This window comes from Varroa jacobsoni, unplaced genomic scaffold (genome assembly GCF_002532875.2).
Source record: "Varroa jacobsoni isolate VJ856 unplaced genomic scaffold, vjacob_1.0 scaffold_60, whole genome shotgun sequence".
NCBI classification, from domain to species: Eukaryota; Metazoa; Arthropoda; class Arachnida; order Mesostigmata; family Varroidae; genus Varroa; species Varroa jacobsoni.
In genome coordinates this window covers 103037-122286 of record NW_019212962.1, presented here as the reverse complement: position 1 = coordinate 122286, position 19250 = coordinate 103037, and the positions used below count along the sequence as shown (strand labels likewise).

The 19250-nt window shown below is 41.0% G+C and overlaps 1 protein-coding gene across 2 annotated transcripts in view; it reads left to right on the top strand.

The window, feature by feature from the left end:
- The window catches only part of LOC111261191 (uncharacterized), a 46221-nt gene extending 28578 nt beyond the window's left edge, over positions 1–17643 (top strand). Inside the window, exons 2-3 of one of the 2 annotated variants that reach the window (XR_015311413.1) lie at positions 8018–8347; positions 16609–17643. The gene's annotated coding sequence lies outside the window, so the exon portion shown is untranslated. The remainder of the gene's footprint in view (positions 1–8017; positions 8348–16608) is intronic. The other variant, XR_015311414.1, reaches the window with a different exon arrangement.
- Positions 17644–19250: the final 1607 nt, after the last annotated feature.

Genomic DNA, 19250 nt, shown 5'->3' with positions numbered 1-19250 from the left:
TATAGATGCATGACTTGTACCAGATAAAAACACACCTATTCACTTACATATATTTGACCCATAAAAAACACACATACGTCTGACTACACAGGCGCATAAGCTCTTGAGAACATAAACAAAATACTTATTATTACGTCACATACTTTTCCACAATGCACCGAAATAACCTTTCGTGTATCTATTAGCGAGAAGCTTACCCCAGTCCTCTTAGGCCAACCGCGCTTAGATCTGGCATTGGCAGAAGGCAACGATTTAAGAGTTATACAAAACATTACGTTCACAATGGCACAAGTGATTCTTTCAAACGTTCGTGTCCTAGCGCCGCTTAGAAGGGAGTCGGCAAAAAGTTCTGAAAGTCGAAAACAGTCGTTCAGGATCGAAGCGCATTTACGTTGATGTAATCGACAGATTCTCTATCCCCGCCGTCCCCCCCCCCCCCTGTTTTCCACCCCACCCTGCCACACTTCTATTTCTCTTGCTGTCTCTCTTTCGAGAAAGAAAAGGAGGAGACGAGAGAGACCGGCCAAAGTGGGCTAGTCAACAATTTCAAACCCGAAGCGCTGCTAATGGCACGGCATTCTTGAGAATTGTCACAATGAATTTCTTATTCCAGCGTAAACGAAAGCATAGCGTGACATTTCGCGGTAGATGTACAATGCTATAGCTGATTCGCGCATCCTTTAATTAGAATTGTTGATACTGGTGCTGTTTCGTCGTCGTGCCGCCGCCGCCGCTGCTGCCAGCAGTCGAGGACAGGGGAAGAAGTAGCAGTTGTGATAAAATGACCTTCCTGCTACGCAACTTTTTACCGCCATTGATGCCACTGTTGTTATCGTTGTTGCTGTTGTTTTCTGATCGTCGGGATGCTCAGCAGGCACAATGCGGGCGTTGTTGTTCTTTTCGCCGGCTATTTTTTGTCTGAACGTTTAGAAGTTGTTTTAAGATGGCTCGTCGCTGTCGGCGACGCTGACGGCTGAGCGGACTACAACGATTAAGAAGGACGTCGAAAAAGGCCACTATGTGCATATTCGATAACGAAAACAGGCGTGTGCTCCATAGAATTACGCGCAGGATTCTCGTCTCACTTTACCGCGAGCCAGCTAACTGGTTCGAGAGCAGGACCCAGATTGGCACACTGTAGCCGCGCGCGGCTCGTGCGTTCGGAACCCGACAGGACGCTGGCATCCGTCTGTGATGGCCATGCGCGTCCGACCGCTGCCGATGGACTACTACGATCACGCTGTGCTACTAAGATTGATAAAAGAACCGGTAACCGGATAGGTAATGGCTATACTATTGCCGCTTACAGATTTTCGTTGCGTGTCTGTGAAATACGATGGTATAATTATATTTATTTCGAATCAAGCCAACATCCGAATGAGAAGAAAGAATGTCGTGGACGCTCTCAAAGTTGCTCCGATAGCTTCTAGTTGTAGCTCGTTCCTTGGTTCGCTTGTCGAGCATTGTTAGCTAGTCCCGAGGACCAACGGAGATTATCGCTACATTCCTCCGTTTAAAAACATCGCCACAAGAAACGAACGCGTTTATTTGGTTCTGCATCTACAGCTTCAGGCAGTATTGTACAATGCTATAATGGACTCGCGCATAGAACTGTTTGCGACCCAGCAACTTACGCGCGTATTAATAACTTGAAAGATGGCTTTGTTTGGCTGACTCAGTATTCTAATGAACAATGAACAGAAAGAGAAAATTGGCTTGTAATCGAAATGAACGAAAGTTAAAGCAAGTGATCTAGTTTGATTTTGACGTCAACGAAATCGAAAGCTCACAGATAACGCTAGAGCTTAGCGGTAAGGCTGGAGGACGGTCTTTTGAACAGCCGTCAATAAAACCATCTAGTCGTGCACATGCCGCACGTAACGAGCAGAGCGCGGGCTGTTTTCGTGTTTAGTCAACGAAAACCTTGTCATATAAATTTTGTTCACCAACTCTGTTATAAAATTGATCCTCTCGTTTCTAAGGCTCGATTAATTTCAAGGACACTCTACATGCATAAAGATCAAAACAGCAGTTAATTCATGCTATAAAGGGCTCCCTTCGAAGAGCGGTATTGACGAAAAGTCTCGTTTATAATGTCCACCAAGCCATGTTTGCATTAATAGGATCATAAAATCCGCCAACATTTTTCTCTCTATTATACGGGATACATCCTATCGAAACGCAGCCCGCAAAATTATCATATCTTTGTAATAATAAGAGTCAGAAAAATTCCAGTAAAGAGCATTAGTTACGGTAACGAATGCTATTACAGATTCGTCAGAAATTCATTATCTTCCGAGAAATTGAGCACATGCGACTTTAATAAATTTCTCTAATCAGAAAAAGTGTATTTCTTGGTAACATGTTACACGTAAAAACGTCCGTAATTGACGTACGTTTGCTACAAGACATGCGACACGTTATTTATCGTACCCTTATTCTGTTGAAACTAGATGGAACGAACTATATATCCATCGAACAATTATTCAAATAAATCTTGGAGAAGGCCCTGTACTATATTTACATTTTTTATTTATAGGCGGGCTTTTCCACTGCTATGAAGCATATTTTTCCACACCTTGCCAAAAGTACTCACCTCATGTTAACGGTCTTTTTATTATTATTTTTTTTTAGTATTGAGAAACCTATTAAACTCAAACGGATGACAATAAGGAGACAATTTTAAGTACCTTAACTTTTAGGAATTATGTTTTATAAATCTAAATATGTATTTGAATCATGAGACTGGTCTGCAGTAGATGAATCCTTTTCATCAAACCGAGCGTAATTCCCACCTAACGCTGCCTATTGCATATACATATTTAGGCCAAAAATATATTAGTATCTCTCGCGCAAAGTTCTCATCTAGCTCGCTAAGCTCTATGCTATAAAGCTGTTACCTGTATCTGTTCCGTGAAAACGATTTATTTTGATTGAGTGTACCTAGGTAATAACTAGCAAGACAAGATAACACATATTGTCGAACTATTGAATGCCTTAACGTCCGAAATATGGTGCAACTCTCAGTTTGCCTTGAGAGCTCGACCTTTATGACGAGGGCGGCCTCAACCCTGGGGAGTTTTCGCCTCTGTATGGCACCCAGCTCTGGTTATGCCTACAGTACGACACCGCTAGTTGAGTCCGACTCTTCACAACTTCCCACATCTTCCTAATGACGACAATGAGCTTTACAGCTCAATGCATTGTCAATTAAACCTTTCAGTCGTCAGTGACGGCGAAACAGTGCCTCAATTTCGCCCTTTGCCTGCTACTACCGCTGCCGCCGCTGTGTCACAGATTCATTCCACCATATGTACACACATTCGCATATCGTAGCCTATGCAATGCATGCGTACCAGCGATCTCGTTGGCTGATCGGTTGGTCGGTCGGTTGCCAATAATCTCGACCAATACCCTGCTGCTCGCCGGTGGTGAACAGCACCCGAAAAGGGAATTAATTTTTTTATAAGAAAAAATTTCTCGCCTTGCATCCGCTTTTGGACTTACCCCCTCTCCTTTGCTTTTTCTTTCATGTTCCTCACTGACTTTCCCTGTTTTTTGCGTTGCGCTGGTTGAGACTTAGCTACCCCCTATAAAAAGTGCCATACATACGCAATGGGAAGGGTTAATGCAAATGAACATGATGATACTCTGGGGGTCGCCACAGTCATTGCCTTGCTCAAATAATACAGCCACGCCTCGAACTCGTCGCTCGTCTGTTCGCCCCAAAATCCATCATTTCGCGCTTTAGATCTTCGGATTTTTTCGGCAGAAATTCTCGATTAATCATTTTTGCGATCGACCGATCAGTCGACTGACTGCCGCCGCTTCTATCGTCACGATGACTTTGCTAGTAGTCTGCGGGCAGTATAATCGTTTGGACCGAGTACAGTATCGTGATATAAAAGTGCTACGAACGAAGAGCTAACAAAAAAAAAAATAATAGTAGAGAACTGAGCCTAACAGCCTTTGGGACAGGGTGAGGAGACTAATAGAAGCGAGCGAAGAGCATCAAGAGCAAAGAGTACATGGAAAGTCTTAAAGATCCGCTGGAACAGCACAACAAAGTAGAATCAATTTTATTGTAACCACGTTGATTAGTATCTCTCCGTATACGAAACAGCCGAAATAGTCCTGATAAACATCAAGAATAAACGCTTGTGTCCTATGAAAATTTTTTGTTTTTCTTTTTCAAACACCATGTCAGTCGTTACTACATTACTGATGAAAAAAGCTCTCATGGACAGTTTACACGCCGAGGAAAACTAACGCCCAAAACAACAGTCTTTGCAACAAAACGTGATCATAATCTGGGTAAAATTAACTCTTTTGTGCTTTTTTTTTTTGAGGCAAAACATCTGTAGTTTTGTCCATAGCAGTATTATCATGTTCTTTTAAACGTCACGAAATCGCGAGCACGCATTAGGCGAAATGCCCTTTGAAGAGTTGACATAAATAGAGTGTAACCCCGCAAAGACCTCCGATGATAAAAGTCAAATAGACTTTGATTAATGGTACGTACATACCTTTAAAGTTCAAATAAGTACCATAAGCAAATATCTTACCAAATCTCTTCGATAAGATAATTCCGTAATTGAAGCTCGTTTAGCTTCTTACAATCTGATCGATTTCCGGGAAGCGGCACAAATTTTTATGCGTTGTCAGCTAACAATAAGAAAAATGGAAAATGATAAACAAAACATAAACATTACCTTGAACAATTGACCTTACGTGTTTCTACGATTAAGTTTCTATAATGTTCGTATGTAAACTGATTGGTAACTAATACCGAATCGATGTCAATGATTATTCGTGAACATATCGGTCTATTTCAATCGAACCGAACGGCACGAGGAACGCCGATTACTTGCCAGGCCTATTAGACAATCTGACGCACGGCAAAGGAACAAAGTTGAACGTCTGTGACGTTATCGCCGTTACATCGTCGTCATAGAAGAACCGGAACCAATCAGCCAACCTCATTAGCTACGTGCGGTAGTGACCGTTAAAAGTGTGGAAAGTAATCTGTAATTGATAATAATCTTTGCAAGCGTACGTGTTTCTTCCAAAAATGTCAAATTGTATGAAATTATAATCAAGCTAGCCTTGGTGATTATTATTCCGGGTACTTATATTAGTTGATTTAAAAATAACTAGCGAAACTAGTCTTCAATACGATCCTCGCAACGTCATATTCCTGCCGGCACCAGATAGCATCATTGATCCGCTTTCGTGGGCCATTTGTGCCGATCAGATAAACGGCATTTATATTTGAAAAAAAAAAAAAAAAAAAAAAAACACGTTTGCGCCCAATAGATCGGAAGTAGTTAAGCATGAAGGTATTGCAGCTAATGCTGACGCGAAGCAGGTGTGGTTCATCACTTGCGATTCGTACGCAATAGCTTCCGTTACGTATATGTTCATCAGAAGACTTCGAGTGAATATTTCTATCATTGAATAGCTATTTCTTTCCATACTAAAAAACAAAAACTAACTAAACTTATCTAAACAACTTGTAACCCGTTCTCGTATGGAAATGCTCCAGGTGTTAACTTCTACTTCGTGAATAGATACCAGTTCGTGTATAGAAATGTAAGGCCTTATTTTTTTTTTTTGCTTTTTATCATTACTATAACATTATACACTTGTGATAAATTAAAGATAGTATCAACAATTACTTTTAGGCTTTGAGTAGGCATACCTAACGCATTGCAATAGAAGGATGGGCTCGGTCTTTAAATCTGAGGGTAAAGACCAGTGTCCTGACGGACCTAATTATTTATCGTTATTTAATTCTTAATTAATAAGTTGTATTTTGTTCCATGGCTTTTTTAAAAACCTTCTTAAAAATAAAGACTTTAAGCGCCGTTATTATAATTTTCCCCCTGTTGCCGCAAAATGCGAAACAGCAGTTTGGAGCACCCCACCCCTTTCCCAGGCCAAAAGCGACTGTTCAGGACTTAGCAGAGAACTCGTCAATCAATTTGGTGGTAACCCCTGCAGAGCTATGCCAGTCCGTGACCTCAGTTGATTGAGCGCTTCTGTAGCCCTAGAAATCAGAGCCCTACCGTAATAAGAAATCTCACTCCTTGCCATGGCTCAACTGGAGAAAAGGACCAGTGGAGCAAAATACTATTCCATTTCATATACATTTCTTGTCGACAAGCCCCTCGTTTAGGTACTAGGATGTTTAGTGATCGGTTTTCTGATGAGCTCTATTTATTCTCTCAGGATACTAATAGCAGTGTACTTCAGAATTATCCGATCTACTAGCTTTTAAGATGGTATCTATTCTTGACGTTTTTACCGCTGACTATGTCACCTGTTGACATGTCAGAAAACCATATCATCAGTTTATTGCTAACCATAACAGTTCAGCTCTAAGTAGAAACTGATTTGGGTAGATGTTAGAAAAGTCTGATAAAATGATTGAAGACACCACTTTTTATTCTTGAATTACGGCTGTCTTTCGTGAAGCCGGGAAAGCCTCACACATACGTCGATCGAACTTCATTGCCGTATCGGTAGTATTGTTCCTGTCCTATGTAAGCGCATTCAAACTTAATTTGGCTCCTGTGTCTGTAAATCCATTGCCGTCAGTAAATACGTCATATTTACGCGATTTTCTAACATGTTTCAATCATAGATAACAAACTCGATTGTTGTGTATTTAGAGATAAAAGTAATATAAGACAATTATTACTTTATCATTTTATCACATCATTGTTAAAAAAAATTAGTGGCAAAGACTCGACAAATAACCATATACTGACTCGTTTCTATATCCAGCATCGTTTTGCGAAAAACCGCCTTTATAAAGTTTGAAATCACAGATTAAACGGAACCTGTCCAATTTTGGCCAACTTAACCAAAGTTCATCGTAGTATTATGCGGCCCAATTTCCTATCAACGTAGTTTAGCCATTGAAATCAATGGGATTTATTACAAAAAGCAGACGAGTTTTGTCTCGTCGACCCATTGCTGACTCACTCTTATCATATATAAAATCCCAAGTACTAATTAGTATCTCTCGTTGAAAATGTACAATTATTATCACGATCATTTTCTTTCACCCCCCTACGTTAGATACCTTGCATATTCAAGGGGAGCTATATGCTATTAAGCAAACATGAATGAACACAGAATGGAGAAAATAACGTACAGAACGTAAATATATATATGACTTTTGCTGTACTCTGATATTGTCGCGCCTAGGCCACCGGAAATGCAGGACATCATCGTGTGGTCAATTCTCTTACATACGAAATCGTAATTCGCTCTAAAGTTCTAACTTTAGGTACGTTCTATTCGAGGTCATCCTTAAAGCGCACAATTACCCTAAGGTGATTCTTTTCTGAAGTGCTATTACGTAGGAGTTTCTAGAACAGCGTAGGCAGTGTGTAGGTGCTACGTGTTGCTCAGACTGCAGAATCGTTCCGTTGAAAAAAGCCAGCAGGAAAATTATGTTTGTTATTGTTTTTGATTACTAGCAGGGGTGTTACGTCACATCGTTAGTATGCACGTAATTCCACGGTCCTTTCCTGAGTTTTTTTTTTTGTCAATCAGGCGATGTTAATGATCCGCATGACAATGGCGGCTCGAATTCGATTGTGGGTAACGTATCGGTGACTCCTGTATTAAAGCTATGTTTCTTAGAAAAAGAGATCTAAATCGATCACATCTACAGTAAATCCATATGGTGCGCGAAACTGATATACCAAACTATTGCCGAATTCTGTCGACCATGCAGGAAGTCCGTATCTGCTTAAATGTCTACAGTGGTTATTCAACGGACTTGATATAATTGTAAACTCCATCAGAGCCTGTCTATATAATTTATTTCATTAGCAAACTTTGCCCTTAAGGATCATTTCGTGGAAATTTTGACCGTACCTGTCAATGTTATAATTCCCCAGAGACATTAGAAGGCGTTAACTTATTTTTGGTTCATCCCAACTAAGAACCAGCCCACTTTGTTCTCTTTTTTCAACCCCATGTTATGCATTATCGATTTCAGGCCATCTCGACTGGCAGAAACCCGAAGGCAAGCTACAAAGGCACCATTTCACAGCAAAAAGATGCAATCATGCCTAATAAAAAAAACACCATCTCAAAAGAGACGTTTTTCGAAGAAAAAATATGAAACTAAAAAGGGCTCCACGAGGAAGCCGCAACCTGACAACTCATAGCGACTCGTAGGAGCATCGTAGTGCCGTAGAGGTCCGTTTGCCTTGACATCGACAAAATCAGTAGCGGATTATTAAAGGACGATCAGGATCAGAGATAACCAACTGAATGATGGCAGATGCGAGAGACAGAGCTAACACAGGCGACGATGGATAGAAAGGTCGGAGCCTCCCGCCGAAATCTTGTCAGAGCACTCCAGCTTTATTCAATCGATTTTGCTTCAGTCTCACTTATATATATATTATCTTTCTAATCTGTCAGGTAGCTAGTAGAAGCCACTCTGCTTTAAGAGTTGAAACGGGAACGCCCTGTCCTTACTACATTTTCGAACGGAGTTATCGTCAGGTAACTTGAATTGGCAAATTAGAGATGACATTATTGAAAAATAGACTCTATGTTTCGAGTTTTACGGCCGGTATCGCGGTGGGGCATTCCATCACACGGGTGGCTACGTTTGCCTGGTTTCGAGCTTAGATCACAACGGCTCCCAAAGATTAGCATGCAGATACGTTACCCAGAATGAGACCACAACGAAGTAACTAAATAGCCCAAAGTATTGATACTTTCGAAAATTTGTATTTATTTTTTGTGTTTTAGAAAAAAAAAATTAGGCAGCCGTTGTGTTTAATTTCTCTCATGGTTTTTTCGTATTTGTCTTCACAGTCTCTAAATCTATTTTGACAGAAGTACTGGTTTGCTGGTATAATACTGTTTTTTTTCTTCTTTCTAAATAACGCTCTAAAATTAACATTTGATAAATAAGGCAGACTTAAATTTCCCTGTGCAGGGAATCAAGGTGGAAAACTTATTGTCTCAGTGGGCCGTGTTTTCTTGATAAAAGTGGCACATCAATGTTTTAAACCATTTTGATAGGTAAATTTTCCGAAACTCTTAATGTAGTAACAGTTATAATGCTCAGAAGAATTTTTGAGGTTGTGCTACTAATAGCCCAAATCATTGGAGATGAAGTCAGAAAAAAAGCTGATCATTTGCACATCATTAGTAAAAAAAAGCACTTCGACAATGGTCTCGTAAACTATGATTCAGATAAGAGCTGCTTTTTTTTTTTACAGTAGTTTAAGAAAAAAAATCACCTGTTGTCCGTGAGCCACAAAATTTGTTATAATTTTCTGCTTTGAGGTATCGTATAAAGGAAATCGGCACCTCTGAATACGAATAATTTTATTGGCTAAATTAGATCCCTATGCTTTTCAACGTATTACACTGGTTAACGCACAAGTGACTTCAAGGGATTCGGAAGATTTCCTTCCCGAAGGATAAATATTCTGTACATCGTGCCAACCCCATACCGTTCAATATAAGTCACAATTATACTTAGCGTATTGGCTTTTTCCCCATATTACAGGAAACGATCTTCATCTCGTCTACATTTTAGTCTTATTTTATCGAAAATCGTATAATATTCATCTCAGATTCTTTTTATAGCCATTAACAAGATTACCGTTTGACGCTGCGTCTACGATGCCTAGACAATCTGGATGAAAAAAAGTAATAGAATAATAGAAATACATAAAAAAATATATATATATATATATATATATATATATATATATATATGATGAAATAGAAGATCAACTTGCGTATTGGTTAACAATGGTTTCTCGGGAAGAAGTTCGTCGCGTAGAATCATCGGTTGATAATCACAGTATATAAGCTGACCTTGTCGATGTATCAGTTGATGACTAGTTTCCCTTACATAATATGATTTTGATTATTTGATCCTCAGCCTTGAATGTGAGCACTATAGCGGTGTCCATCTTGTTCTTATGGAAATAGTAACTTATTTCGTAGCAGCATTTAACGTGGACTTTTCCTCGCTTTTGTGTAGCGTCTATTATAGATAGCTATTGTGGTTATCCTCATCTGAGTGCGCTTCGTGCCAGATTAGATGGAAAAACATTAACCGAGACAGTGTAGGAACTGGACACGGGGCAATATGTTATGTAATAAAATAAAGCAATTTCAACAATAAAAACAAGTTCTGAAAATGGTATGACACGTTCTGACCATTGCCAACGACTGGCATTGCAACAAGCAAATCGAAAAACGTGACTCAAATAGTATTCTCGTTCTATAACAGTTCCGGCTTGACGAGATCGTATCTGAACGTATTTCTACTTTTTTCGCACCCTTACTTAGAAATGTTTTTTTTATTTTCGCTTGTCTATGGGGCTTGCGATAGCCCTGAAGCTGAAGTGTCTCCTCGATCTTCGCCATATTTGAGAACAACGATCGAATGAAGAAATGATGTTACGCATTATGCTTCACCGCTAGTCCACGGAGTTATTGGACTCAATTATGGTCAGTTGGAAAAAAAAAAGCAAAAAAAAATGCGGAACCCTGGAGGAACAGCTCCACTTTGACATACGGACGTTTTCGTTTCCATCGCATAATTCGATGCTGAGCTTCGAAGATGTGCATTGGCAAAAAACATTGGCAAAGCCTATAAATAATTTGTTTTTTGTTTACTACTAATTTTTAATGAGGTACTCTTCGTATCACTTACGCGCTGATTGCACGTCAGTTCACCGTGCGGTTCTCATCGTTACGTTTTAATGTTTTTCTCAATCTATTCTATTTTTGTTTCACTAGCTGCCTGTATTGAACGTGTGATGTCGCGTAAGGTTTTCCCATCGTTAATATACATCGACCCATCTCAACCCAAAGCGAACTAAAGGGTTAATTTTATTTGCTGACATGATGTATCTTCGCAATGCTAGTATAGCTTTACCACTTTTTTTTTTTTTTTTTTTTTTATCTTATAGTCGGATTAACGACTAACGTTTGTAGTTAAAGAGTTCCAAGCCCCAGCGTCAAGGTTGATGGGACCCATTCCTAGTTCGAGCAAGTCTGGTCTGCTTGTCAAGACCGACGCTCTATCCGCTTGTTGGCCACGCGCCCCGAACTTGTCAAAAATCGAAGAAAACGGATGAAGTTGAGGCGTCGTCTTTCTTCTCTGCATCAACTTAATGCATAATCTTACGATTGCTTTTTCATTCTCGATTGATTCTTTGTTATTTTTTTAGAGTATGTTGTTGTTGTTGCTGCTACTGTTCTAGAACACCGTACGTACGACTGTTGAAGCCCTAAACACGTGCCACTTCTAGTTATGGCGGCCACTATTGCCGCTGCTGCTGCTGCTACTACTAACAATAACACAATAGCAATGGGCCTTCAAAGGAAAACTTTGATTAGAGCGTGGTCAACATTTCTAAACATACGAGGTCTGTCGATAGAACGGCGTCACTACAACATCTAGAGGCGTTCCTGGCGGTCAACAGAGCAGAAGCAACTCTTCGTAAAGCGTTATGTTTGCTGGACGAATCTAACCCTAAAATAAGTACATTATATGAAATACATATTGTTTCTAGTCGTCGAGTTTAAGTAACTCTTTGTGAACTCACTTGTACCAATATCCGACAGCCTTATAACCACATCGATCACTTCCCTTGTATATCTGATTCGCGACCCAGAATAGTTGAAAACAATTGCTATAGTGTTCATCGATAAGAAGCTGCTTTGTTTTTTAAACTGGCCCTTGTGTTTACCCATTTCTCTTAGCAGATCGACTCCAATTGGTGTGATCATACACGTGGAGTATTTTTTTCGATATGATACATTTTCCTGTCGTGTTCCCTTTCGCTAGGACGCATCTTTCTGTCGCCGCCAGCCTGTCTGGAGCCTTTCAAGGTTTCCTAGTAAGGCTAAAAAAAAACTCCGAAGGAGATTTAATAGAAAGTGGTCAGAATGTTTATTGTACTTACGTCATTATATGCTGGGCGGTGTTCAAGAAATGCGGCAGAAAAAGCGGCTAGTGCCGTGCTAGGCTATTCATTTGTCAGTCTCTTGAGAATGACCGAATATAGAAGGCTTCCGAATTTTGCAAGTTTTTATCAGGTTCATTTATCGGATCTAGAAAACTTCAGAGTGGAGCTGGGCATGCTTATACACTTACATTTGGGCAGATCTGCATTTCTGTAGATACTGAAAAAGCGGGGCAGAGGGTTGGAACAACTTCCGCGCAGGTTTTGCCGTCCAGTATAACAGCTTAGACTGGAACGGTGTGAAGCAGCCTTTGAAATGTCTTTGCTATTAATTTTTTTTCAGTTCCTTTGTTGGTATAATCCGAATAATCGTTTTACGGGAGTTGATTTAAAAGAAAACACCAAGGTTTATTAACGGATATTTATTAATACATTGTTTCCAAATATAAAGCTTTCCGTAAAAATAGGACAAGAGCTTGAGTTGCGATTAATTCATCAGTCGGGAATCTTTCCCGTCGCCACGGTTTGCCTGCCATCACCCGAGGGCCATCTTCGTGACGATCCTCACCTCCTTGATGGCCTTGGAAATCGGCACATAAGCGTAACTCTGTAAGATGATGTGCTGAACCGTATAGAAGTAGCGTTAGCCCCGAACGAACTCAACTTAGCCTTTTTTCTATTTAGCTAGCTACATTTCTCCCTACAGCTGACTTTCTCCTCCCATATCTGTGATGCCTTCGTATCTGTAACTTCACCCTCTAGCATCATCACTACCGCTATCAGTATAGCCTAAATCTTCTGAATTTCATTCTTTTTTCTACCTCATCATTCTCAGCCTTCGCCTCTGTGATCTTCGTCATCCTTTCTTCTTCACCTTATTTCGTTCTACCTATCTATTGATTGCTGCTGGTGATTCCTGTGTTGATCCTGCTGATGCCATCGAGACCGCTCATCCATCAAATCACCTCCTTCGCTCACAATCATCGTCGTGGTTGCCTTCAATCGATATCCGTTAGGAGGCCACACCGTTGCCGATGTGGCTATACCAGTTCATCGAACTAGCACTGGCCGAGCCAGCGGCGGCTTTAGCGGAACCACAACTGAAGTACTGCTGTTGCCGTAGTACTGATAGCAATAGCAAAAAATAACAACGCTATACACTGTCTCGTAAATGGGGCTGATGTTTCTGACTATAGCTGCTATTACTACAGCCATTAAACGGAAGATTGTTCGCTGCAAACATATTTGTACATTCGCGGGCTGTAGAGCTTCATCTCGTTAGGGCGGTCGAGAGAGTCAGGAGCAGCAAGACAATGCTTTATTCTAGTTTAACTACTCGTGATCAGAAACACGGCGTAGGGTAAGATAGCTTACAGTAACAACGGCAGCGGTGTCAGGAGTTGGAAAGGCGGCGGCGCGTTTTCAATGCTGTGTCCTCTACAATCCGGCTATAGCCGATACAGAAGCAACAGGATAACCTCCCCCTAAGCCCCTTGCTTCATATTTTAGCCTTTGGAAATATTGCCTGCTTCTAGATTCAAACAGAGCCAAAAAGGCAAATGCAACAGTAGCGTTTATAGAAATAGCACAGTATGTACAGACACGTTCGTCGATCAGTTGCTTATAGATGCTTAATCCTAATACGCACCGTGATCTTCTTCCTATCTGTGTTTTTCTTGTCGCCATTGTTGTAATAGTGACGGCGCATGTTGACAACTGTGCGATCTGTGCTAGCTCCTCATTATTTGAAAAAAAGAAAGGATGCAACGAGAGACCGTACCTTGCCAACAGTATGAAGTAACTATGTAACGCACCTAATCGCGCGAAAATGCTGTTAAAGGTACTACCTAAGAGAGAAAGGACAGGAAAGGGAGCGTGCGAAACCGAAATCGAGTGGACCCGATCAGGCTGAGAAAGTTACTCGTTGGCTATCATATCTGGCACAAATAATGTGATAATTAATTACTTCCGCTTAAGTTATTGATGACCAAAGAAGACAGCAAGCAAAAGCTAAATGAGCGGGTAAACTTGATCAGCTCGAAATCTAATTTAACGAATAATCTAGGTTGGCAAATGGACGGCTCGGTGCTTCTTAGCCGAACGTAAACTAAAAGATTCTATTGTCTGTTCGGGTCCGAAGTATGTCTTTGAGGGAAGAAAAACGACTAAATACACAGGAATGCATATTACATTAGGGAAATATATTAACAGTGAAATCAGGGTTAGGTACCCTGCCGATTCTAACCTGCTGAATAAGTCCTCATCGTTTGTTTAATATTCTGTCGTCCAATAGATGCATAGCTATGCGTTAGTTACGAGTTGAATCACAACGTCTCACAGTGCGTCGACGTCAATCTTCGGTATAATTTTTGATTTAGCACATTCAAGTTGATCTTAGTAAATCAACATTTACGAAATAGGTACTTGACATTGTGATGCGCATGTTTCCGGCTGAACCTTTCATCTGATAACAGATTCTCCCATTCGCACACTTAGCCATCTTCAGCCCATGTAGTCTTCTTATCAGTGACACACATGACGGGAAGAACTCACGGACTGTTGTCGCATGACACCTCAAGGCTGTCCGGAGCGTCTTGAGCAGGCATGGATCAAAATTCTTCGCTTACTTATAGTCAATAGGAAACACAATGAAGAGATGGCAGAGGCTGAAACGGGAAAGAGAGCGCCTAACGATTTGATGCGCCTACAATCAACCCAACAAGAATGGGCGCTAGTAGTAGGTTCCGCTCGACGTTAGGGTGACAGGTTGTTCCTGTGTGCAACAGCCATATTCACCAGGAACGCTACGCGACTGAGCTGCATGGGATAACCTTCTGATTGAACAGGTCTTTTTAGGCTTCTGCTTAGGTCGCTAAAAGCTGTCCTTGGTTGCCCGTCAGACATTCACTGAGATCAATTAAGTAACTATGCGTGACTGCAATGCTAAACCTTTGCTGGCTTCATGCTGTGTTTAAATCGCTTATTATGGTATTTCTATAAATAACATTTTCAGAGAATTGCTATAGATATCTTGCTATGTAAGCGTTATATACTTAAACTTGTAACATGAAACAATTTATATTTGTTAATTAACTCGCCGCAACATCTATACCCAGTCTGGAAATTCGTAATATTTGGGGCAACCTTTCCTATAGGTCTATAGGTCAATTATGTTACACCCATACATCTCTTGTTTATCTCAGTAGTGTAAAATGTCTTTATCAACATTGTGCTTTTGGGACGTAATTTGCAAGTAATGCAAGGAATTCAAATTGCGTTGAAAAGGTGTTGAACCTTTGAAAAGTAGTAGAAAGAACTTAGCCCAGCTAACTATTGGCCCTATCATCAACAGCTGTAGCCAACAGTCGATCTAATAGGTTTCAGAGTGATCCATGTTTAGGCTTACCAACTCATGAAGCCCAAAAAGCTCCGATGACAAGTCTCTGTCATTTTCAATAGAGGGAGTACGTCACACCGCTCTTTCTTGGGAGAGCGTCTATTACAATACAATAGCTACTGCTGCGTTCGACAGTATTCGTAAAATGTCAAAGGGCAGACTCATCGTTGTGGAACTATTATTATTATTATTGTCCTTATTACTATCGTAGTTTTGTCCCGATGTGGACGGAAAAAAAACCATCACCATGTTAGCGCAGGCATCAACGCGCATCTGATACAACTGCGGGAGTTTCTTTCGTTTGCGCTGACTGGTCGGACGGGCAGATCGCTGTCGTACACGCTGACCAACTTTCGAGGCAATTAACGTCATGTATGAGTTTTAATTAGCCTGTTTTCTTTCCAATTACGGCATTAACGATAACAGTGATATCGATTAGCCGGCTGCCAATCGATGGAAGCCGGGACGCTTTCGAGCAATCAAGCTCGTTATTCATCGTATCCATATTGTTCAAAGTTAATTGCCAACGTGTGTTGTATTTGAGCTTGCTTTTCTGACAATATTGTACATGTCACAGCGTACACACAGTAATCTTCGATGCTAATAGAAAATAGTCGATTTCAGTTATCCACTACTTTCTTGCGTAGATGCGTGTAGACGGACAGAGTTACTACATATGTTAGCAAAAGGAAAATTCGAAAAAGTGACATGTTATTACCTAAGCAATGATGACAGCAGAGTTTAGAAATGGAAGTGCGGGGCGAGAGCAGACGAAACGTCTGCTCTTTTTCTAAATTAGCCACGGTTTCCAGCTAGCAGAATCAAAGGTTTCTTACAAGATGTCTTCCTGGTCATGGTTAGGACAAAAGAGGATTGCAGAACTTAAGGCTAGCGTTGACCGCCGATTTTTTTTTGGGCAAATTTGACTTTTCAATAATAATTTAAAAAAAAAAAAAAAAAATACTTGTTGGGTCATCGAAGCAAGATCACTTTTTCTACCTGTAGATGTGTGGTTTACGTGTGAAATCGCTGGAAATGTTCACCGATGAACAGCGTTTCCAATATATTGTGGCATAATTGTTGTCGATATCAATAACGGCAAATTTGCTAATGCCTATTGATAACATCCTAATCCTCGTGTACACGCGTCGTCGTATTATGGCCGTAGTGCGATTACTGCAGTACACATTCTTATGTATGTAATATATTATAACGGCAAATCGGTATTTCGTTTTTCAGTTTGACTTGCGCGCGATACAATACAGCGAAACGACACTGGCAAGCCACGAACGATCGCCAGTGCACGCGTTTGGGATTAGCAGATTCGGTAGCTTCTGATGCTACGAACTGTTAACGAGCCGATGGCAGCAACAGTAAAACTAAGAAGAAGTAATGGCGCAGAGAACAGTGGCTGACGGCAACGAAAATAAAGACCAATTGAAATTAATGCAGAAAAACCGCTGACGTATCGCACTCGACACTACACAAACAAGAACGGGTCTCGCAAAAAAGAAAGCTACTGCCATATTCGATTTTGTTACCATGTATGCTTCTAAGTGATTCTATACGGCCAACGTCTAGCTGCTGAGCTGTCTGCTTGAAATGGATCTATAACGCGACGCGGCCCCAGGGGCATGCTAAAGTAAAAGTGTAATGTGATTTTTGTGTCACTTTCTGTGTCACCACGGACAGAGAGCGGACTAAAACAAGAAATAAGATAGAAATTATTGAATAAAAATTCACCACAGGATCAAATGGCAATGGGATGGGGCGAGGGGGGCACGATAAAAGGAGGCCGTTGGCAAGCCCCACTAAGAAATGATTTTCTATTAATAAGAACTAATTTTGGCGAGTTGAAAGGAAGGTGCGCACCGCCATAGCTTGTTCCTTAGAAGTGAGCTTTCTGTCGTACAGATTCATTTCGATTTATCTGAGTGATTCAATGCGATAATAAAATGGCGGATCTTCTCACCGGAAAAACTCGCGAGTAAAGGTAGCTTTGATTGTAGAATTAATGCTAAAGCTAAAGGGGCCAGTTTCGAGAGGGACGGTCTTCGTCGACAGCTGAAGATGTTCGGAAGTGTCCAAAGAGAATTTTTCAGTTTTTCAGTTAAAAAGCACCTTTATCAACGAATCAGGTAATTCATTGTATCGACTTTCCGGCATACTTCTAGGGAATTCACTTACCCCTCGCAAGTATTAGCCGGTGGTAGCATAGACAATGGTAATTATAATGCAATGCCGAATAAACCCTTTTTGTCATTATTTAACTAACGTGTAATCTTAGCGTATTACAAAATCCCTCTAATAATTTCTGTTCGGTTTTACAGTAGTAGTGCGTTGTGTTCAGCTCGATACGATTATTTACGGAGTGTCTGATCTTTAATATACGTATTTGGTAGCCTATTGTCCTTTCATTTCGTTGAACACGGCTGAGCAGGCCATCTTACAGCTTCGAGGAGTAAATACCGACCAATCTGTGCATATCGACGACATTATCGCTTGCAATTGACGACAATTAACAATGAATTTTTGACGGCGTCGTACGCTTCTCGTTACATTACCAACGACGGACGTACCGACGCCGTTTGAAACGACAGTAACACCGCGTACTGCTCTAATACTACTGCTCGCATTATTATCATCTTATTATGGTCCGATAGAAGAAAGAAGCACACGATCATTATTATATATCTTGTAGTTGTTATTCAAGTAATGATACTGCTATTATTAGATATTATATAATTGATACTTTCCGTTTCGGTAAAACGTTCTTCGAGCGTTAATATCGCCTTGCTGAACGCACGTGTTTTGTGCAGCGATTGTTCAAAAAAGATCGGGATCACAGTGGAACAATTAAAGCCCATGTTCCTGGGTCAGTACGCGCTTGTGCAGACATTTTCTGCTGCCGCTACGAAACATCTATTGACGTGCGTTTCTTATGGTCGGGCTAATTCGATGGAAATTGGCCTGTTGGAGATGAATAACCCGAAAATGGTTAAAATGTGACAGTAACAATAGTACATTGGCACACGACAATTGTGGAAGCGATAAACCAAGTTACCGAGAGAGTCATAGAGAGGGCTGGGGGAGAAGGGGAGGCAGACGTATTGCAATGGACCGAACGAGGGCCATACGAGTCTCACTAGAAAATTGAATGAGGCAAAATATGGAGCATTATAATGACAACAATAACCGACGACAGACGGCGATGGGGCGAGCAACGAGTCCGGTGTTTCGGACGGTCACCGAACAGAAGAAAACATCGCAGTGGAAGAAGAATTGACAATTAAGAAAAGTCAGGTTACTTCGGACACACTAACTTGCCTTTGGGACAGCAAGACGCCCGCCAGCAAGCAGGATTTCGGGTCGATGGAGGCAAATAACGGCTGAAACAACCGTGGCAACGACCAGGTTAGCGTTAGGTACGTAGGCAGGTAGTTTTACTGAGAACTGTGAATTGCTTGGGAAGAATCTCAAAGGATAAAGAAATGTTCTGCGATGAAGAGTGAAGCGGGTGGGAAGCTGCCGGTATAGATCCATTGATATGAAGCACGATCCGTGTTAATCAGCGGCAACAACGGCAACGGTAACAGTAATGGAAATAGCAGAAGCAACCGTGCGATCGGTTCGTGAGTGATCTCGACAATTTACGCAGTGACCCCCCCCCCCCACCGCCCCGTCTGAACGTCTGATCTGCATTGTTGTTCTAATCGTTCGTCAGAATTAGCCGCACAGTATTGTATGAAGACACAGCGCTTCTAAATCTGCCGCTGTTGCTTGGCAAAACACGACTATATTGCACCTATTATTACCGTTGTTATCATTACGAATTTCTTTGAAGTTTCATATCGTGCCGAGTTGGAATTATATAGTTGAAA